The sequence below is a fragment of the Colobus angolensis genome, unplaced genomic scaffold (genome assembly GCF_000951035.1).
Source record: "Colobus angolensis palliatus isolate OR3802 unplaced genomic scaffold, Cang.pa_1.0 Scaffold12, whole genome shotgun sequence".
Lineage (NCBI taxonomy): Eukaryota > Metazoa > Chordata > Mammalia > Primates > Cercopithecidae > Colobus > Colobus angolensis.
The window spans coordinates 10,656,114-10,663,757 of NW_012113141.1; the positions used below are offsets into that span (position 1 = coordinate 10,656,114).

General features: G+C 43.1%; 1 protein-coding gene and 1 long non-coding RNA gene across 17 annotated transcripts in view; one reads left to right on the forward strand and one right to left on the reverse strand.

Annotated features, from left to right (window-relative positions):
- LOC105502253 overlaps window positions 1-3,397 on the forward strand; it is a 16,932-nt gene extending 13,535 nt beyond the window's left edge. The window contains exons 2-3 of the long non-coding RNA XR_001000309.1: window positions 940-1,106; window positions 3,139-3,397. This is a non-coding gene — a long non-coding RNA (uncharacterized LOC105502253). The remainder of the gene's footprint in view (window positions 1-939; window positions 1,107-3,138) is intronic.
- Window positions 1-7,644, reverse strand: part of KCNMA1 (potassium channel, calcium activated large conductance subfamily M alpha, member 1) — a 762,545-nt gene that overhangs the window by 271,869 nt on the left and 483,032 nt on the right. The window lies entirely within an intron of this gene.

Genomic DNA, 7,644 nt, shown 5'->3' on the forward strand with positions numbered 1-7,644 from the left:
AGAAAGAAAGAAAGAAAGAGAAAAAGAGAGAAAGAGAAAGAAAGGAGAATTATGCCTCTAAAGGGCTGTGACAATAAATTGATCTACATGTGTTTTAAAATGCCTTTCACACAAAATACGCTACACAATCACTCATTCCTGGTGTCCTCCAGAAGTCCCTGCACTTGGCCCCTCTCTCTCAGGTGTAATGGATCGGTCCCCATTGAAATACATTTCCTTTTGGGAGTCATTTATCACTCAGTTAGAAAGAAGTATTAACCGTGGGGAAGGGCGACTGTGAAGCCACCTGGGCATGGCAGAGGGGGGCAGATACAGAGGAGGGAGCACAAAAGAACCAACAATGAAGCAAATAGAGAAATAAAACCTAACTCTACTTGCAGGCCAGTGATGGCCCTATTTTTAGCTGACAAGTGAGTCATCTGATGTGTGTGACTTGAAACAGGGAACACAAACGTCAAGGCTGAATCTATGACCAGGCACATATAACTTGTACTATAACTTATTCCCAGAATTCTAGACTGTTTGAATTAAGTGTCTCCAGGTCACCCCTTCACACACTTACTCTTATTACGTTTGGGAATTAGAAGCCTGTGTCATTTGCACAGGTCTCAAGTTACAAGGGAAAAAGATGTTTTGCTTTGGTCTCTGGTTTGACTACTCCAAATCATCTTTCCTAATCTCTAATCAGTCTTCCTCTCCCACCCCACCAGCCTCCCTCCCTCCTTCCATTCCCCCTGAAAGCTAACCATCAGAGGGGTGGAGTAGTCTCTAATTTAGCCGATTCTTCCTCATCCCCTTCCCCTTCATCATCAGCTAGCAGTGAAAGTCACCATCCTCTTGGACCTCCCATTTCTGAGGCACTGTCTGTCCCAGAACCCCATGCAGGACGTTGGAGACAAGTGAATCTAACCTTGTCCAATCTCCCTCTTCTTCCCCAAGATAAAAACCTGAACTCAAAGAAGAGGACTGGAATAATCCTCCCTAATCCCACTTCCCATGGTGAGCCCCAGCTGGGATGCTGACACATGGCCCCAACTTTTTGTCCTGCCTGATGTCTGCACCCACAGGGGAAAGATGGTGGTCCCTGGTCACTGAAGTACCCACAGGTGTGATTTTTGAGATTTTTATCTCTGTTGACTACAGGGAGGACCTGAATCTGTTTCCATGGTCAAAATAAAAGCACCATATACAAGGATAAAGCAGGACAGGGCCCCCACCATCTAAAAGTAGAAGGGATGGAGACTGCCAGTCAGCACCTGCCACTACCAGGAAAAGACTGAAAAAGGGACACTTCAGGCACAACATGTAAGGAGGTGTTCCTTTTAGGACTGACCCTGCCTTTGCATAGCCATGGGAGTGAGCCACCCTCACATGCGCACCCAGGCCTCTCTCTTGCCTCATCCTGTACCTGCCATGGGTTTACTACTGAGCTCACCTCTGAAATTGGCTTCGCATTTCCTGTCACCTATGGCAAGAGAGAAACAACTAGGCTATGATTTTTGTGAACTGAGAAAACCTATAAAGCCAATTCAGAGATCAACTTTATCCTGAAATTAAATTCAAGCAGAATTTTTGTGCCAGCGGCTTTGAATAAAGACTGAAGAACACAGTGAGTTATATCTTCAATTACAGTTTACAAAGAACAGAGGTACTCCTTCCAAAACGGGACTCTTGATTTAGCTCTCTATAAGGGCAGAAAGCATAACACTGAATCTTGGGTCAGCAAAAACATTTTCACAAGGGCCTCAGGTATCATGGGATTTAGCTCTGTTTAATTCTGATGCTCAGCATTAATTTAAGGAAAATGAAATGCTTGTTTTGGGGGGTGTTAATTTGCTACCAGGCACACCTCAGCTGCATTTTGTTTTGAAGCTCTAAATTAGCACCAGGATCAACCTGGATAATCTAAATCAGGGCTTGGCAATTTTTTTCTGCAAAGGGCCAGATCATAAATATTTCGGGCTTTGTGAGCTGCACAATCTCTATTGCAAGTGTTCAATGCGGCCATTGGAGTGAGAAAACTAGCCATAGATGATACAAAAATGAATGTGCTTGGCCTCGTTCCAGTAAAACTTTCCTTCCAAAAATAGGTGATGGACCAGATGTAGCCTGTAGGCCATAGTTTGTCATCCTCTGATGTAACTGACATCTTGAAACGAGGAAGGAATGTTTAATTTGATAACAGGTACTTCTACCTTTCACAAGGTAGAAATCTATAAATAACAACATTTGGAAGTTCCTTCTGTTTCCTGCAACACTCACGTTAGAACTTAATATCATGCTATTTTTTTTTTTTTTTGCTCTGACTTAATTCAGTTATATAAAAATCATTTCTATTCAAATAGACTATAAAATCCTTGAGGTCAAGGTCTCTGTCCAAGTTCTTTGCATATAATCCATCGTGCCTAGCACAGCTGGGAACTCTGCACTTGCTTAAAATGTTTTCTTCCCTTTCTGAAGGAGTGTGATTCACATCTCTGCTTTTGACATGCAAGGACTTGATGATCTATTTAACCTAAGGGGGGAAAGAGTCTCTTTCAAAGGATGGATTGTCATCCCCTTCTCCCTGCCCCTGCCATGTGCATTATGCTTCTAATCAGTCTGGAAAAAAGCAATGTCATGAGCATAAACTAATTTCTTCCAACCCAAAACAAGTTAGCAATTCTCATTTTATAATTCCAAAGTCTTCAGCTCATGTGTTTATTTCAACATTTTTTTTCCTATAAATAAATGGCTGTGTGATTTGTCTCCTTCTTTGTGTTCATATCCCAATGTCCAGTGTAGAGTAGCCTTCACTAAATATGTGTAGAAGGAATGAGGAAATGAATGCAAGATGGGCTTAACTCATAAATTCTTTGTTTTGCTAGAGGCCTTTGCCAACTCTTTTAAGCATTTACAATATTCTGTTGGGCAAGACCTTGTGCTGTTGGGCTGCCTGGTCAAACCCACGCCTAGTGAAATGATCCGTCTCCAATCTCAGCCTGCATCCTAACCCCAATTTGTCCCTGAGTGCAAGGTCACCGATCTGAATTTGAATGGCAGGTTTTGTTGACCTACCAACTCTGTTAGGCTCACTCATTTCTGCATACTACTGGTGAGTGACAGAGGATGGACACTGAAATCTCCATCTTTTCATAGAACCCATGCAAGAGGCATAAAACCATCTGCTTAGTGGTCATGTGGCAGCAGACAGTATCTCAGAAGTCCTCACAGCATATGACTTCACTGATGAAGATGGATCACACTTGAGCAGGGATTCTTGATCTCTGCAAAACAGCTCATACACAACAGGAACAATCTCACAGATAAGAAAAACTCCAGCAAGTTGGTCTCGGACTATGAAAATGTCTGCCACAACATGATTTATGTGAAAATAAATAAAGTGGGTCTACTACTTTATCATTAGCAATAAGTGGATTCTTTCTTCCTGCCACAGACAAACTGAGGATGTAAATGAACACCACACTCGCATTGTTGCTTATGCTGTTTTCTTCACCCACTGCCTGTGTAGGTTTGCAAATAAAATCAAACCATCATTATTCTGGACTGATTATCCAATTAGAGGATGAAATAGGCCAGCCTTGTCTTCCTTCTTCTTCCATCAAATGCTGTTCTTATAGCCATTTCACTGACAACATGAGGTGCCAACAAAAGAAATAAACAGGCATAAATTTCAAACCCAGGAAATTCATGTGAGCAAAGGGAAAGAATCCAGATATATAAAATGAATTAATCGTCAGTAAGTCATCACATCCCTATTACATGGTAAATTCTTTTCTGGGAGCTGTTAGGGCCAGAAAGGGACTGTAAGACACAGTCCCTGCTTTAAAGAAGTACAAATAATCACCAAAAATGAAAGCAAAACTGAAAAACAGCAAATAAATAATAATCATCACTTATCAAAACCAACTATGGACTATGGATAGTTTAAAAGTGCTGAGCGCATAGCCCAAATGGCAGAAGTGCATAAATAATGCAAAACCTTACATTGGTTGACAAGTTAAACTTCCTTTCATGATCATTCTTCTATCAGAATCACTGAGAGAGATAAAGAAGATAATAACAACAAAAGAACTTCAAAAGAACTTCAGGTTTCTGGTGGTTCTAAGTAGGTTCTAGTTTCAGGAGTATTCCAACACACCTTAGACACCTTAGACAAGTCATGTTCTCTGTTTGTGATTAGGTTTCTCATCAAAAGGAAGGCAAGAAGGGAGGAAGAAGGGATTGGGAATATTGGTAATAGATAACCAACCAATAGCTAATACCCCTTTCAGATCAAATTTCTATAATTATAATGTCACTCATCAACAAAGAAATGTCACTGGAGTTCACTCATCAACAAAGAAGTATAACTTTAAAAATAGCCAAAGTAGGAAAAGTAACAATAATTCTCATAAATCTGCAGCTTCTTTCTTTTCTTTTTTTGAGATGGAGTCTTGCTCTGTCACCAGGTGGGAGTGCAGTGGCGCAAGATCGGCTCACTGTAACCTCCACCTCCTGGGTTCAAGCGATTCTCCTGCCTCAGCCTCCCAAGTAGCTAGGACCACAGGTCAGAGCCACCAGGCCCAGCTAATTTTTGTATTTTTAGTAGAGATGGAGTTTCACCATGTTGGTTAGGATGGTCTCAATCTCTTGACCTCGTGATCTGCCCACCTCGCCCTTCCAAAGTGCTAGGATTATAGGCGTGAGCCACTGCACCTGGCCATAAATCTGTAGTTTCCAAATGCTAGTGTACATAGAAGACTCCCTCCCTCCTGTAAGTTTCATATGCCTGCCACAGACTCTGGCTTCCCAGTTGGGCCAGATACATTTGAATGCTGGAGCACTCAGCTGATTAAGATACTTAATTTCTGAATGATCCCACTCACACCAGGAGGACAGTGTTTGGAGCAAGATGTTACATCTCAGTGGACTCACCTTGTAGAATGATTTCTTTTCATAAACGCTAATTGCAACTCACTAATTAAGAGATATGTTACACTGGGCAGGAAAATCATTGAGTCAGGAAATCTTGCAATTTTCTCCAGCGTATTTCGTGAATCAAAAGCCTTGATCTGATGCAGTTTTTTCACAGCCTAGAGGGCAGAATAGGAGCTGAATACCACAGTTTCTCTTCATAAGTCTGGTATGGAAATGGACTCCCAGTTCAAAAGGGGGTCAAATGTCCATCCTGACAGAATTAGCAGAGTATTGTGGTTAAGGGCAGAGGCTTTGAAGACAAGCCCGGACTAATTTATTTTTGCCTGTTGTTCAGGTCAGAGGGTCCAAGATTGTCTTTTTCATCTTGTCACCTCTGCATTTAGGATAGCAAGGAGAACATAGCAGGTGCTAAATAAATGTGCTGTGAAATTTAAGTCCCGGTTCTACCATGCATAAGCTATTTCCTAGAGTACCTTCCATAACCTCTTGGAGACTCTTTTTGTTGTTTTGTTTGTGTGTGTGTATGTGTGTATGTGTGTGTGTATGTCATTGCTGTTGTCATTATTTTGTAAAATGGGATGTCTCAGTTGGGGTTCCTCTGCAGCAGAACCTGAGAAAAGGATTTGATTACAAATAGTTTGCTTGGGAAGTGATCTCGGGAAACACCAGTAAGGGAACAGGGAAGTGGGGAGGAGATGGGAAAGCATCCATAAAGAGTTTGTTATCCAAGATTTAACACCGTGGGCAACTAAAGGAAAATCCCACTGGTGTACTCTGGCAGCCAGGGTCTACACATGGCTTTGTGTGTAAACGGAACAGCCTTCCCACTGAGGAGTGAGGGGGCTGGGGTATTGATCCATCATCTCCTGCTGGTCATTGGTTGAGGGGGCATTAACTCCCTAGCACTTACGACCTCTATGCAGGCCTACAAGCAAGCTTCAGTGAGTGGAGAAAGTCCTCTGGCAAAGAAATACAGATGCTGGCAATTCAAAATCCAGCTACCTGCACTATAGGTAAGGGCAAGGGGGTCTGGGTTGCGGGGACAGGCACCAACAGGGCCAACCTCCCAGGAATAATAAAACCTATGTCTTAGGTTGATGTGGGGCTTCAATGAAGCAGTGGATGGAAAGGACTGATTACGAGCCTGCACACCGTTCCTCCATTCACTGAGGGCTTCCCACTGTCATGAGAACATGGAAAATGTGGAGCTCCCCGACTAAGGCCCATGGAGCCATGCATCAGGTAGAATACAGTCTCAAGGGCATCTTGAGGTCTCATAGATCCAGAGAAATGCCACTTCCTAGCCTTGGAAACTGACAATGCACACCAGCATATGAAAGGCCCTGAAGATTCTTATGGTTAAGAAACTCTTTAATTAAATGAAGGTTTCCCAAACTTACTTGAGCACAGAGTTCTCTTTCCAAATAATGCATACCATGGAGTGTTGTAATCCAACACTCCATGAAGAACATTTTGGGAAAAGAAGGCCTGAGACTGGTGATTTTTACCCAGAAAAGCATTCCATAATTTCCAGCTCACCCCTAAAATTCTGCTGACAAATACGTTTCCTCAACTACACCCAAATTTTCTGATTTCATCTTCTTTGTTTCTTTTCGTTTTTGTTTTTTGAGACAAGTTCTGGCCCTATTGCCCAGGCTGTAGTGCAGTGGCACCATCTTGGCTCACTGCAACCTCAGTCTCCCGGGCTCAAGGGATCCTTTCACTTCAGCCTCCTGCGTAGCTGGGACTACAGGCGTGCACCACTACATCCAGCTAAATTTTCGTATTTTTTCTAGAGATGGGTTTCACCATGTTTCCCAGGCTGGTCTCAAACTCACAAGCTCAAGCGCCTCGGCCTCCCGAAGTGCCGGATTACAGGCGTGAGCCACCATGCCCCGCCTCACCCCCTTTTTTGATGAACCCAAACCCACCCTGATGATTTTTTTATTCTTCATTTCTCGGATTCATACTGGTTTTCACGTGTGATTTGAAATTATTTATGGGAGCTGCATGAGCAACTTACATCTTGGAGTTTACAGGTACTGCAATCTGCCCAAAGTTGCCGAGTGCTCACCAAGTCCTGCTTCTCTCAGAGGCAACATTACCTAACGGACGGGAGTCTCCAGACCCAGCTCTGTCACTTATTAACTTTCCCAATGTCATTTGTAAAATGAGAAAATGTCTCTTGTTCACAGGTGATATAGTTAGGCTCTGTGTCCCCGTCCAAAATCTCATCTTGAATTGTAATCCCCATAATCTCCACATGTCAAGGATGGGACCAAGTGGAGGTAATTGGATCATGGGGGTGGTTTCCCTCATGCTGTTCTCGTGATAGTAAGTAAGTCTCAGGAAAGCTGATGGTTTTATAAGCATCTGGCATTTCCCCTGCTTGAACTCACTCTGTCCTGCCACCCTGTGAAGGAGGTGCCTTCTTCTCCTTTGCCTTCCACCGCGATTGTAAGTTTCCTGAGGCCTCCTCAGGCATGCAGAACTGTGAGTCAATTAAACCTCTTTCCTTTATAAATCACCCAGTCTCGAGGATTTCTTCATAGTAGTGTGAGAATGGACTAATACCACAGGTTACTATAGAAATTGAATGAATTAGGCTGGGCGCGGTGGCTCAAGCCTCTAATCCCAGCACTTTGGGAGGCCGAGATGGGCGGATCACGAGGTCAGGAGATCGAGACCATCCTGGCTAACACGGTGAAACCCCATCTCTACTAA